Genomic DNA, 14,538 nt, shown 5'->3' with positions numbered 1-14,538 from the left:
ACATTGTGTATTTGCTGACAGATAACTGTTTTAAAACCAGTCAGGTTGTCAAGTTTTAGTAGCATTAGAAGACAGTTATGGCTTATGGTTTCATTAAATGAATCAGGCATTGACAGTAAATTGCAGTCGTGAAATATGTAGATTGTGCAGTTCCCTTACCACTTGCACTGTAGTGAATGAGTTTTGGTAAACTCATAGGGATAGTGGTGCTTGTCTACAATCACACTGTGAGTTAGTGTGTATTTGGGATCAGTGTGAGAGAATCATTTGGTAACATCATGTATTTGCTGACAGATAACTGTTTTAAAATCTGTCATGTTGTGAAGTTTTAGTAGCATTAGAATCCAGTCTTTGCTTATATGTTGATTAAATGAGTCATGCTTTGACACTGATGTGCTGTACTTAAATATGTAGATTTTGTGCAGTCCCCTTACCCCTTTCACAGTAGTGAATGAGTTTTGGTAAAGTCCTAGGATAGTGTTGATTGTCTAAAATCACACTGTGAGTCTGTGTGCATTTGGGTAAGGATTGTGAGAGAAGCATTTGGTAACATCGTGTATTTACTGACAGATAACTGTTTTAAAACCTGTCATGTTGTCAAGTTTTAGTAGCATTAGAAGCCAGTCTTTGCTTATGCGTTGATTAAATTAGTCCGGCATTGACATTAAAGTGTAGTCGTGAAATATGTAGATTGTGTGCAGTTCCTTTACCACTTCAATTGTAGTGAATGAGTTTTGGTAAACTCCTAGGGATAGTGCCGTTTGTCTAGAATCACACTGTGAGTCTGTGTGCATTTGGGAACCACTGTGAGAGAAGTGTTTGGTAACATCGTGTATTTGCTGACAGATAAGTGTTGTAAAACATGTCATGTTGTCAAGTTTTAGTAGCATTAGAAGACAGTTATGGCTTATGCTTTCATTATATATATATATATATATATATATATATATATATATATATATATATATATATATATATATATATATATATATATATATATATATATATATATATATATATATATATATGTTGTGAAGTTTTAGTAGCATTAGAATCTAGTCTTTGCTTATGCGTTGATTAAATGAGTCATGCTTTGACACTGATGTGGTGTACTTAAATATGTAGATTGTGTGCAGTACCATTAACTCTTCCAGAGTAGTGAATGAGTTTTGGTAAACTCCTAGGATAGTGTTGCTTGTCTAAAATCACACTGTGAGTCTGTGTGCATTTGGGTAAAGATTGTGAGAGAAGCATTTGGTAACATCGTGTATTTGCTGACATATACCTGTTTCAAAACCAGTCATGTTGTGAAGTTTTAGTAGCATTAGAAGCCAGTCTTTGCTTATGCTTTGATTATATGAGTCAGGCTTTGACATAAAAGTGCAGTCCTGAAATATGAAGATTGTGTGCAGTTCGCTTACCACTTCCACAGTAGTGAATGATTTTTGGTAAACTCCTAGGTATAGTGGTTGTTGTCTAGAATTACACTGTGAGTCTGTGTGCATTTGAGAACCACTGTGAGAGAAGCATTTGGTAACATTGTGTATTTGCTGACAGATAACTAATTTAAAACCTCTCATGTTGTCAAGTTTTAGTAGCATTAGAAGCTAGTCTTTGCTTATGCATTGATAAAATGAGTCAGGGTTTGACACTAAGGTGCAGTACCATGTACTATTCTGTTCACTGTGGCGCAACTGAAAATTTAAAAGTTTTACCTAAGCACTGTCCTAGAAGTAGTCTGATTATTTAGTCAGTTTCTAAGTACCAAATAGACTGCTTCAAATGTCTATGCAGTATGCATGTAGTGTTCTAACATACTATACACTTGTCTTTTACACCTTCAATTCCCTAGTCAGTATCCATACACTTCCAGGAAACATCCTGTCACTTCCTTTGTAGTCCTCTAGAGACCCATTCAACAGCATGTACTAATCCATTCACTGTGCCAAAACCCAAACACTTATAAATTCACCATGACACTCTCTTTCCAGTACTCTAATGATTCAGTCACTGCCCCTTAAGTATTCATGCACTGAGCCAGGTCTTAGCACATGGACGTCTTCAAACCCCTATCCACTATGCATGCAGTCCTCTAAGCACCTACACACTTGTCTTTGACACCTTCAATTCCCCAGTCAGTATCCGTTCACTTCCAGCAAACACCCTGTCACTCCATTTGCACTCCTCTAGTGACCCATTCAGCATCCTGTACTAATCCATTCACTGCGCCAAACCCTAATAAATTCACCCAGGCACTCTCCTTGCAGTACTCTAATCATTCAGTCAGTACCCAAGTACTCATCCAGTGACCCAGGCCTTAGTATATGGACTGCTTCAAACCCTTATCCACTATGCATGCAGTCCTCTAACCACCTACACAATTGTCTTTCTCACCTTCAATTCCCTAGTCAGTATCCATACACTTCCAGGAAATACCCTGTCACTCCCTTTGCAGTCCTCTAGTGACCCATTCAGCACCATGTACTAATCCATTCACTGTGCTAAAACCCAAACACTTATAAATTCACCAATATACTATCTTTGCAGTACTCTAATCATTCAGTCAGTGCCTAAGTATTCATACACTGAGCCAGGCCTTAGCACATGGACTGCTTCAAACCCCTATGCACTATGCATGCCGTCTTCTAACCACCTAGACACTTGTCTTTCACACTTTCAATTTCCTAGTCAGTATCCATACAGTCCAGCACTTGTGACTGCCTTTGCACTCCTCTAGTGACCCATTCAGTACCAAGTACTAATCCATTCCCTGTGCGAAAAGCCTAGCACTTATAAATTCACCTAGGCACTCTCCTTGCTGTACTCTAATCATTCAGTCAGTACCCAAGTAGTCATGCAGTGAGCCAGGCCTTAGCACATGGACTGCTTTAAATGCCTATGCAGTATGGATGCAGTCCTCTAATCACCTACACAGTTGTGTTTCACACCTTCAATTCCCTAGTTAGTATTCATACTCTTCTAGCAAACACCCTGTCACTCACCCAGTGTGTCTCCTTATAGTACTGTAATCATTTAGTCAGTTAGCATGTAGTCTTTTAGTGAGGTAGGCTTTAGGGCATGAACTGCTTCAAAGTAGTATGCACTATGCATGTAGTGTTTTAACGATCGTCACACTTGTGGTTCAGAGCTATAGTTTCTTAGTCAGTTTTTATATAAAATATGTTTGTACAGTAATGGAATAGTATAAATTTGAAAGTTATTAATATACATTTATTTGTGATTCTTTTTTACAGATACAGAACAGGAGTGTTTCTCATCTGTTTGCACTCTTCTCGTGCAAGATTGTTTGGATGAAGGGTCCTTAGGTGTTTCATCATACTTGCTGTGCCGCACGAGTATTTTTTGTTAGGATCCCCTCGTAACAGAACTCTTTGGCAAATCTTGTGAATGAAGAAGGTGGCATTGGTCTTTGTTTGCCCCTTGGAAAAAGTTAAAATTTTCTTCACCACTGAAGAAAAACGTTGTGGGCGTGGTGCCTACTGCAAAAAAAATTCCTCAGATTCGGTAAATATTTTAAAGCGGCAACATTTACAGTTTTTGTAAGTTAAACTTATAAACTTTTGTTAGCTGTATACATTTTATATATCTGTGATTTGTTTCTTGTGGTATTTTGTTGAGAATACCATGTTGTTGTTTTTTTAACAATCTTTCTGATTTTCCAGGTCTGTCGTCGACATCCGTGGTTCCCACAGGAGTGTTCCGCCTTGTTGTTTTGTATTATTGTTGTTAAATTTTGTTGATTAGTTTATTGTTTATATTTATGTTTATAAAAAAATAAAGTTTGAAAATAGTTTATTGTTTATATATTTATTATTATAAAAAATAAAGTTTGGAAAAAAAACTAATAATGTTTTCGGTTGTTCTCTTAACTGCTGTGTGACTCTTTCTTGTTCTTATTACTGTTACTTGATGGAGTCCACCATGGTGTTAAATTTTGGGGCACTTATCGCTGGAATACTGGTGATATCTGCAGTTTGCACCAACTTCTGAATAGTGTGTTAGATTTATCTCAACTTTACTTCCGTTAAAGTGCTGATAATGAAATGGAGAGTAGCCGTTCCCGTGCAAAAAGACACGAGGTGCACCTTTGCGATTTATTCTAAATACTAAAATCCTGTATTGTATTGCACTGAGGTATTGGCTGCACTTACAGTGTACACACAAAATCTATTAATAAATCTCATTGTATTTATATTGATTGGGAATAGTGTGTCAGGTGTTGGATGTTGACGAGATACACTGCTCAGTTCGTATATTGTTGTGCACACGAAAAAAATCACATCACAACTTTCACACCAATTGTAATGCGAAACAAATTCCGGCAATAAGACACGTTAGCACCAGGGATTTTACACCTGCTTTCTGCTGGTGTTAAGCAGGACAACTACCTGAACCATGAAAGGGAACACAGCCAAGAGCCACACCAGAACACCCACAGGTGCCATAGAGTCAATGAGCATGATACAGGGATACCCATGAGGGCCAGAAGACTCATATCAATAACTCCAGGACCGCCAATGCCCCCCAAACCCACATCTTTGTAAGTGTGTCCCTGTGGTCATTGTCTTAGCATAATAGGCACGAGCCCTGCAACATCACAGTGTGCTGTCACCTCAGCGTTGGCAGTGAGCCTGGATGTGTAGCTACGTAAGCATCCTCCTGCATGCATAACTGGTGTGTGCTGGTCTGTCGTTCACAGGTCAGTGCAGGGGTGTGCCTATCTGGCAAGGGGAACGGGGTGTCTCAGACATGTCAGTGTACAGGAAGTGCGGTAAGTGTGTCTCTGTGTTCTGGTGTGGCCTGTTACAAGAGCCGCAGCAGTCAATGTTGTAAAGTGGCATGCACCACCTCCAAACGGCACTGTGATGTTGTAGTTGGAATGTAGCAGGACATGCGCAAATATGCATTACAATGGCGTGCCGTACGAGTGCACGAGATACAACAGCTCACCGTACAAAAGTGTGGGGGCTCGTGGGAGGGAGGAGCAGCCTTTTGGCAACATAACACACAGTGAACTCGACCATGTGCCACATGCTGGGCATCTCATCCATGAAGACCACGGTCACAGACATCCCACAACACCAACGACTGGCCTTTGTACACATCCTGTATGAATGCAGCGTGGTTTTCACTTCTATGCTCGTTCAGTGGTGTGATGTTGGTAGGTTGTGTGACTTGTGCTCCTTGTTGGTGTGTTTCATTTTGGCCATTGTTAGTCTATATGTGTGTTGTACTTAATTGTGCATGTGTGCCATTCTGCCCATCTCCCTCCCTCCCCCCTGCTTCTTCCTCTTCCTAGTGCTGTTGTGTCTATAATTTTGTTGCTGCACACATAAATACATGTAAAGAATAAATTAGAATAGTTCCTTGATTCTTTTAGGTTTCAAAACTACTCTATTGGTTTCTTTTTAATTTTCCATATGAACCGTTTTTTTAAATATTCAACAACACATAGAAGTCAGAAGTGCAACGTATTCTATCAACACACTTTCTAGAACATTCTACAATACGTGCAGGTTAAAAGTTCATCAATTTTTAAAAACTTTACGATATTTTTTTGTAACATTTTCTTGAACATTTAACGACACGTGCAGGTTAAAAGTTGACTATTGTTTTAAGTTCGAACAGTGCCTTCCAAATGCAAGTAGCAAGTGTGGTTGAGCTGAGCAAATTTTATCCTATGATATGTACTCCACGTTGAAACTGGTTTTTCTTAACCAATCACAAAGATGCTTTTCCACAAAACTAATGTGCACCCTACTTTTAAAAAAGAATTCTTTTCATGATATCTTCAGAGATAAGTTATAGATAGGAATTAGCATTTAAAAAACCTTTGAAATTCACTGAAAAAACCATAGGTTTCATGCACGTTATAGTTAGGAATTGGCATTTAAAAAACCTTTGAAATTCACTGAAAAAACCAAAGGTTTCAGGGGCGTTATAGTTAGGAATTGGCATTTAAAAAAACCTTAGAAATTCACTGAAAAAACCATAGGTTTCAGGGGTGTTATAGTTAGCTGGACATTTCCCTCGTGCAAAACCCTAGAAATTCCCCTGTTATAGTTAGTTCAGCTAACTATAACTCGCGCCCCCCGCAATGCACTGCTGATGACGTCATATATTACATCACTCATGACATGGTCAGTGACATCACTGATGACATCACTGATGACATCTCAAATGACATCACTGATGACATCACTGATGACGTAATCCATGTGATAAATTAGTGCATCTTCTGACACCCGAATATAACCTTTGATACACCGAAATTTCAGACGGCCATTTTCACAACCATAGATACTCCAATACCAATAACTACTCACCCACTCATTGACTTTTAGGTCTACATACATCTCCACTCACTCACCTATACAGTCATTCATACTTACAGTCACTCTGCGAGTCGCAAATCACAATGTACAACAGTGTCTCAGACACTGTTTGTGATACCCAATGGGGTCGCAAATTGCATGCCTCATGAATATTAATGAGGCACTCGCAATTCGCAAACCCCATTGGGAATGGCTGGCCCTCCAAGGTATGGTGGCCTGCTGGGCTCAGCAGACCTCCATGTCTGGGACTCCTTTTAAATACATCTTTTTTTTTTTTAAATGTAGACCGTTTTCCTTAAAGGAAAACGGGATACATTTTAAAAAAGATAAATGAAACGCTTTTGTTTCATTTTTTAAGGCCAGGTAGTGGTCCCTGGGACCACTGCCTGCCCCTTGAAAATATTTCTCTCTGCATTTACAAAGGGGAAGGGGTGTCCTTGGGGACCCCTTTCTGTTTGCAAGTGCTTTACCACCCTTGCAACAAGGGTGGTAAACTGCAACTGTTTTGCTCTGTTTTTAAATTAGCTGTGCAGATATACAATTATTCTAAAACCTTAATTTCTCACAAATTGCTGAACAAATTTACACCAAATCACAAAAAGAACAATTTAGGGAACAAAATCTAGTTTCCTGCCAAATTTGTGTAATTCCATTTAGCAGTTTTTGTGGTAGCGATTCTTACAGCAGCAGCATATATATATATACTTGTCCCAAAGGCCGAAGCTATAATCCTCGGAATGTAAAAAAGTTATTTCCTTGAAATGTGGCTTTATTCCCTTACACGTTTCAGACTACTTAAAGTCCTTGATCATGGGCCGCCATCTGGGGTACACAACAAAACAGATACAGTTCACCAGTCAATTAGCAGAATCCATTTATTAACCTCAGGTGAGTCATATCCCAATGCATGATGGATATTATATTTCTGTACATCCAATCTCTTACCCAACAGTGGGTGTTCTGGTCCCAAAGTCTTAATATATTTCTAATGTCCTTGTGAACGGACTGTCTGGCCAAAAGCAACCTTCCTCATGCCCAAATAAAATCGCATCCAGTAACAGCCCACCCTGGTACCCAAAAATCCCCTCATTACATATCATAGAGCCTACTCCATGAGAGACACCCTTGTCAAGTCTAACCCTGAAGCAGTTAGATCTCATTCATGGTTGAAGCCTAAGAAAGGCATTTTTAAGTATGCTAGGTGCAGGGCATGTTTGGTTAAAATAAACTACACTGAGTACAAAACCCCTTTTCAGAAGCGACCGGGAAAAATTTAAGGAACTTTCAGCTGCAGAATTTGCCATGTGCCTGCTCACATGTAGCTGCAGTCTGCGGTATATTGGGAGCACTTTGCTATAAGTACACATTTGCATACTGTAGGCAAACACCAATGGTGACCCTTCATACCCAGTAGCACGACATTGTCCTAAATTCTCTGGTTGGGGTGTAAAGTATATGTCATACATTGTTGTAGACTCTATACCGGGTGACAGAGAAGCAGCCCTCTGCAGATTGGAAACTCAATACCTTCTTTATCTTGACTCTGGTCACCAAAAGGGCTAAACACAGATGAAGAGCTGTATAGGTGGCTATGACAAGGCTGTTTGATTTTTAAGGATTTTTAAGGATTATGTGTGAGCCTTGATTTTTGAGTTTTGGTTTTCTTTGTTCACTGTATATAATGACAACGAGAGAAAGATGATGCGAATGTCATAAGCCCCCCGTAGTGAGTAAATTAAAAATTAAATTTTTAATCACAAGAAGAACAGCGCTGCCCTTAATAAATTAAGTATGGTCCTCTGAAGTTGGTTTCAGGCCATTTTATGTGCATATGTATTGTTTTCATGGAATGTATTTGAACCTGCGAGAATGGCACGCCTGTGGGTAACAATCATGGACACTATCCACTTGAGCTTAATTTTATTACGTATATGATTTGGTCGTTATGAGTTAAACAATGTTGTATGGAACGCAGTCTTCAGGAATTGTGAAACGCTGCCAGTGGGATATCAATGAATGCATGAAACTCAACAAATTGTTGTTGGGCCGAAAAATTGATTGATCACTTTAATTCATTGGAACTTTAAATGAAAAGTATTTATGAATTATGAGTACTGCAGTAACATGCATCATTAGTTGTGGCGATGCATGAAAGCATTGTTATCAGTATGATGGTAATAGGGAGTTAATTGGTACAAATTAATTTGAAATTTGATTTGGATTTGCAATATCTGAAAATAAATGAATATAAGGCAAAATATGGGATCTGTATGACAATGTAAAGAGCACTAGAGAGACATGCGTGGTTGTTATTGCTTTCTATGGTGACATGACACATGTATACAAGAGCACTTAAGATGGCGGTGCAGCACTGTGTGATCAAGACCGCCAGTGGCGGCCAAAACGCATTACGGCATACTGCCCATGGCAAAAAAATCAAAATTGGAGCACCAAAATAAGTCTGCATCAATCTGTTTGGTGGGCAATGCCCTACTGGATTGTCGGTGTGTGTGATATAAATATATATCACTGGCATTATGAAATGATGTGATCCTGCGTTTTTACCCTTCTAGGCCCTGCATGCAGGGGAAAACCATGGTGAATCTCACTACTTCTTCTTGGTTTTTTGTCTGGACTCCATTTTACTGCATGACCCGTTTTGCTTTCCTAGTCTATGGTGGCTAAATGTGTGCCTTTCTCTCCTCTTTAGTTCCTTATCTCTGTGTGGTTTTCTATTTCTGACCCTAATCTCACCTTTCACCTTCCTTCTCGTAAGAGACCTAATTTCCTGGCTCACCCTAGTCATTCATTACCTTTTGCATATGAAGGTTACTGTTCCCTGGTGACCATTCATCAGTGTCTCCAGTCTCTTCTGCTCATTCATCTCTGCCTTGCTGCTGGTATCTCTGTCCTTGGCTCACCACCTTTAGATTGCTCATCCTAGCTCCATCTGAAATGCGCCTTATTTCTCTGACGCATGATTTGAAGCAAATGATCTCCCCCGATTGAAGCAATTGTCTCAAGTGCAGAGCAACTAAAGGTAGTTATGCTCTTGGAAGCGCCCACTTCAATCAGAGGTTATGATGGAGGCTCTGTCCATCAGAACATATTCTCTGGAAGAATTTCTGAATGAGGGAGCGTGCTAATGCCGCAGGCACAGTCTCCAGGCAGCGCATCACTAAGTGATCCATTTCTCTATACAGTCAGAGGTCATTGGCACACAAGGGAACTAATCCTCCATTTTCACAGTTCAGTGGCTCATCCCAAGTGACTCTATTTATCAAAGTAGAAGAGTACAGTGGCAGAATGCGAAGGACTCACCATGTAAGGAAGTCTCCCTAGTCTAACCCAAAAGGAGCACTTCTTTTTTTTGTAAAGGAGAGGGCTGCCTTTTCCTTGATAAATTGCTTTAGCTTGGAAGGTGAGCCAACTCCATAGAAAGACTTCTAATCTCTCTCCTCTGAGATTGTACAGCTCGAAGAACGCCTTCCCTTTTTGTAAGCCGGTTCCATTGCTCACTCCATGGGGGCATAATCTCTTTATGTGGACAACTGACACACCCATCATAAGAGATATTATCTGGTAATGTAGCACAGTTCTGTGGCACATCGCAAGGGGCACCACCTATCTTTCTCCCACATGGCACGCTCTACTAAACAGGCAGCACCGCGTAGGTCAGGGACACCCTTCAGTAAGATATTCCATTGAACATGTTGCAATATTAGGTAGCAATAATAACTAAAACATCTAATTAAAAATATAGAGTTTAACTGGGGCTAATGGTTACATTGTTGGCAAAAGTATAGAAGTGTCTGAAAAGTGGGTCTTCAGCTCTTAACCTGTGAGCTCAACCATATAATTATTTGCTGCTTTCTCCTGGACTCTTGGGTTGGGTTCATTTAACAGACACCTGGAAATGATGCATATATTCCTCCGTGACCGCTTCCCTTCATTCTGCTCCTGTCATTTTGTCTTGTGTTCTACCAGTCTTTGTATGCTGAGGAATCAGATAAAACCTAAGGGGCAGGTTAATCGTTATTTTATGCAGCGCAGCAAGCCACCTTGCTGTGCTGCATGAAAGGGAAAGTATTTTTTAGAAACAATGGTCCCTCACAACATACAATAATCACTGTCATTTACATAAAGATACAAGGATGTCTATGTTTATTAGTCCAACTGGACGTAACCCTTTAATGTGAACAATTAAAAGAACATCATACGAGTGGGACATTTTACAACATACAATTTGGAAATTAAAGAGGTCAGGCATTGAGGTAGAGTGGCCTGGAATGCAATTGAATAGGTAGGCCAAAAAGCATACATTATAGCACCATAACACATATTAATAAAAAAGAATAAGATGGTTTTAAAGTGCGAGAAGTCGACGATGTTTCAATCCCTTTAACAAAATAATGGGATCATCATCAGGACATATCGATTGATGCCTGAGACGGATGCCAAGGTAACGTAGTGAGCCCGATTAGGCATGAAGGAGTGGAGGCAATAACCTGACACGGAATATCCGAATGGCTCTGAGACGCTGCCCACTGAACGAAAAGAGATCAAACCAGGGTTGCTGCAAAGGTCAATTGGTGAGCTGCGGCATGTCTAATCGGATGCAATAACTCATGGGCCAGGGATCAGTGAAGAATGCAGCACATATAGAAAGAGGGAAAAACAAGGAGAAATAAAGATATTTCTCCTTGTTATGCCTCACCAGGCGAGGCATAGCATTTCGACACAATCTCAGTTCTACCAGTAATAGTAAATCTGGGAATGCACCTAAATCCATGGGTGGATGAGTGGGAACACCCATGCTCCAGCCATGAAATGCTTCCTATGGCAGAGTAACGAAACGATTTGCGCTGTGTTACATTAATGTAGATTTATCAAGCCATGCAGGGCAACGCAAGGTGGTCTCGCATGGATTGATAAATCTGACTTAGTAGTTGCATCACCCTTGTGCTCCCTTGCGCTGCACATGGGCGGCACAACTCAGTGATAAATCTGACCCCAAATTTTAGGGACTGTGGTCGTTTTCTTTTTATATGGACAAAGAGTAGACTTCTTTGATGTCCAACGCAGTCAAACTCTACCCACACTTATCATTTTCATCAGCCAAGTTGGGCGTTCTCTAATTATGGTGAAATTCTGATGTAAAGTGGGGTCTCTTTTAGTTTTGTTTACTCTCTGTTTTTCACTTTTCTCTGTAAGAAACCACTTTTGTGTCTCTAGTCCATTTTCCCAGCAATTCCTCCATTCCATTTCTTCCACTTACTCACTAATTTTTTCCTTTGGCTTGGTTTTTTCATGCCTTCCATTTTGCTCTCTTTCTGGTACTCCCCATCATCCTGCCTCTTTTTGTTTCCTATATGACCTTGGCAGCCTTGCTGGACTGTCCACTCTTCTACATGTGTGAGTACCCTCACCCTCTCTTAATCAATTCTCGTGTACTCTCTGGGTTGAGCTTAATTTGAATGTGGCTAATTTTTAATGAACACTGCAGTCTAAGAGGAATACATAATTGTTCAACAATTGAATATGTGGGTGTGGAGGATCCAAGGAAATCTGCATTACAGTGGCACGCCCAAACACTGGGTGGATGAGGGATTGTATTCATCTCAAGTTTATGATGCAATGTGTCCCTAGGGATGTTTCAAAACAGCATTAAAAAACAGTCAATAAGAAACAACTGACTCAAAAAGGGAGTTTGAGGATAGAATTTAGGAAAACCATGAAGGTTTATTATAAATTCAAAGGCACAATGTAGAAATAGTAGATTCAGATGCACCTATAGTCTCATTGAATTACATAGAATCATTTGCCATAAAAGCCAACAAAAGCAGAATACTATAATAATAGGCACAAATCAGAAAAATGCTTAGTCTCAAATGTGCAGCATAATCAGTAAGATGTAAACAAATCAGACAACATCCCTAGTAGAGGTCAAAAGAATCTCTGGATCATTCTCAAGTTCTAGAGTTTAAATATAGTTTTCTTGCATGGAAATTGCTAGGAGCTGCAAAGTAAGCATGGAGTGATATTTGCTCCAACAAATCATTTTTTTCACAATTCTAAACGCCATACCTTAGCACTAATCCAGTACATGAATATTGATTCACCCCTTCTGGCCTAATGTCATCCATAGATAGAACAACCTAGTTAAGTAGACAGCAGTGAAATATTGTGAATGAATGCAATACTGCGTACAAGCACAAGGACCATGGAAATGTTCCAAAACAATTTCTTCTAGAAAGCTCTTTGAGAACAGTGTCATTCAGAAATAAACAATCCACATCTTGCTGCCTGTACTATCAAGCGAGAAATATAAACGTCACACAAACATTATGATACGGCATCCATTTTGAAAAAGATGGCATCAAGGCCTAACTGACGACTAGCCAATCTTAGCCAGAAAAATACATTTTAACATGTCATAACAAGTTAATTTCAATTTCACTAGCTCCATGCCAATATGCATGTGCAAATTGAGTTGCACAGCAAGTATTATTAACATACATTTTTTATTTTAACATACATAAACTCCTACAAATGCAAAAACAGTTCCAATTAAAAATGAAGGGAAAACAATTTTAAAAAAGCAGACAATTCCACCAGACTAGAAGAAAACATAAAGAGTTAACATACATAAAAAGAGCACAAAATATTTGGAGTTCAGACAGCTCATGATTTAAGTCCGAGGTGGGGTCCACTGGCACTCATTTATGGGGACCAGACTTTATTTATGAAAATCAGACTTTTACACAGAACAAGCAAAGTGGAGGCAGAGAGGTGGAAAAAAAGAAGGGACAAAAGGACGGAAAAACAGTTACAAAGAGAGAAAGCAGGTTTGAAAAAAAACTGCCAGCGGGATATAAAGTGCAGGGCAGTGTACGGTGGTGAATGAAAGGAGCATGAACTTGAATCAACACTAGACAGTTTTAGTATCTGCCAACCCTGACATTCGACAGTACCGGCAATGGACGTCTGAAAAAAGGTGTGCACCGGTACTTATTCTTTTACAAAATATTTCTCTAAATGTACATGTTCCTTGTCCAGATAAATTTGATCAGTTGTCTATGCCTTGGCATTTATACAGCAGGGGTCGGTGCAGGTAAGCACAGTGGGGTGCTGCGGGGGTGGAGGGGGGGATGTTGACATATTACGGAATAGGATTCATATATTTATTTTTCTCTTCTCCGTCATCTGTCAACATCCCCCCACCCCACCCCACCGCCCTTACCTGCACTGCCGCTGATGCATTAATAGTGTCACAGTGGGTCTTGTAGTACATATAATTAAGTGGGAAGCTGGTCTGCTGCCGTGATATATGTGTGAGCCTTCCTCTTCTGAGCTGTTTTTGATGGTGTCTCAACTCCTGCCAGCCTGATATCTCTGGCACAATAATACTAACCCGGGGCTACTCCCCACCAGGCTGAGCAGCTACTGTGCAGTGATGCTGCAGTCCCACTTCAAGAAGGCTGCCACCTGCAACCACCCCTACTGCCACCAGCTGGAACCCACGCATCTCCAAATGAAACATAAAGGCTGGCATGAAGCAGAGAGGCTTGTCATTCTCTGCCCTCTAGGTGGTTTGCACCTGGCAGACATTAAGAGCTCCGCAGTGACAGAAGAGGGCAGGACACAATGATGCCCCTTAGCGGATTCACTTGATACTTGTTTTGTAAATTTATATATGTGAAGAAGCTCACTATGATGTTGGAAACCATCTGCAAGCCGGAACCAATCCCTTTGTTCACCTTAGAACAGATAAACTTGGAAGCCGATCCTCAGAGCCGGACTGGCCTGTAGCGCAGTCAGGCAGTGCCTGACAGGTCAGTACATGGTCTGGTTTTGTGGCTGTTTGTGGACCTGTTAAGTGGTCTCCTGGGCTGGTTTTTATTGTTGATTTCCTTGAGATTAAACAAACATTGCCTACCGCAAGTTCTAGGCCACATAATCTTCCACAACTCGCTAAACATTTTATACAACATGTCTTTACAAGTTCAAAACTGTCCCAAATTGCAAATATGGGCTACTTTTTCACCTTTCTAGTTCACTAACGGGGGTGCCATTTTAATTTTGGTTCCCGAGCCTATTTTCTCTCCCAGTCCGACCCTGCTGATTATTGGTCCCCTGAGCCCTGCATAGTGACATGTTTGGTGGTTTACAAACCGGCACA

General features: G+C 40.2%; 1 protein-coding gene across 3 annotated transcripts in view; it reads right to left on the bottom strand.

Annotated features, from left to right (window-relative positions):
• The window catches only part of HTR4 (5-hydroxytryptamine receptor 4), a 1,182,210-nt gene that overhangs the window by 906,477 nt on the left and 261,195 nt on the right, over positions 1-14,538 (bottom strand). The window lies entirely within an intron of this gene.

The sequence above is a fragment of the Triturus cristatus genome, chromosome 7, assembly GCF_964204655.1.
Source record: "Triturus cristatus chromosome 7, aTriCri1.1, whole genome shotgun sequence".
Classification (NCBI taxonomy): domain Eukaryota; kingdom Metazoa; phylum Chordata; class Amphibia; order Caudata; family Salamandridae; genus Triturus; species Triturus cristatus.
The sequence above is the reverse complement of the archived record's forward strand: the minus strand, read 5'-3'. Positions and strand labels throughout refer to the sequence as shown.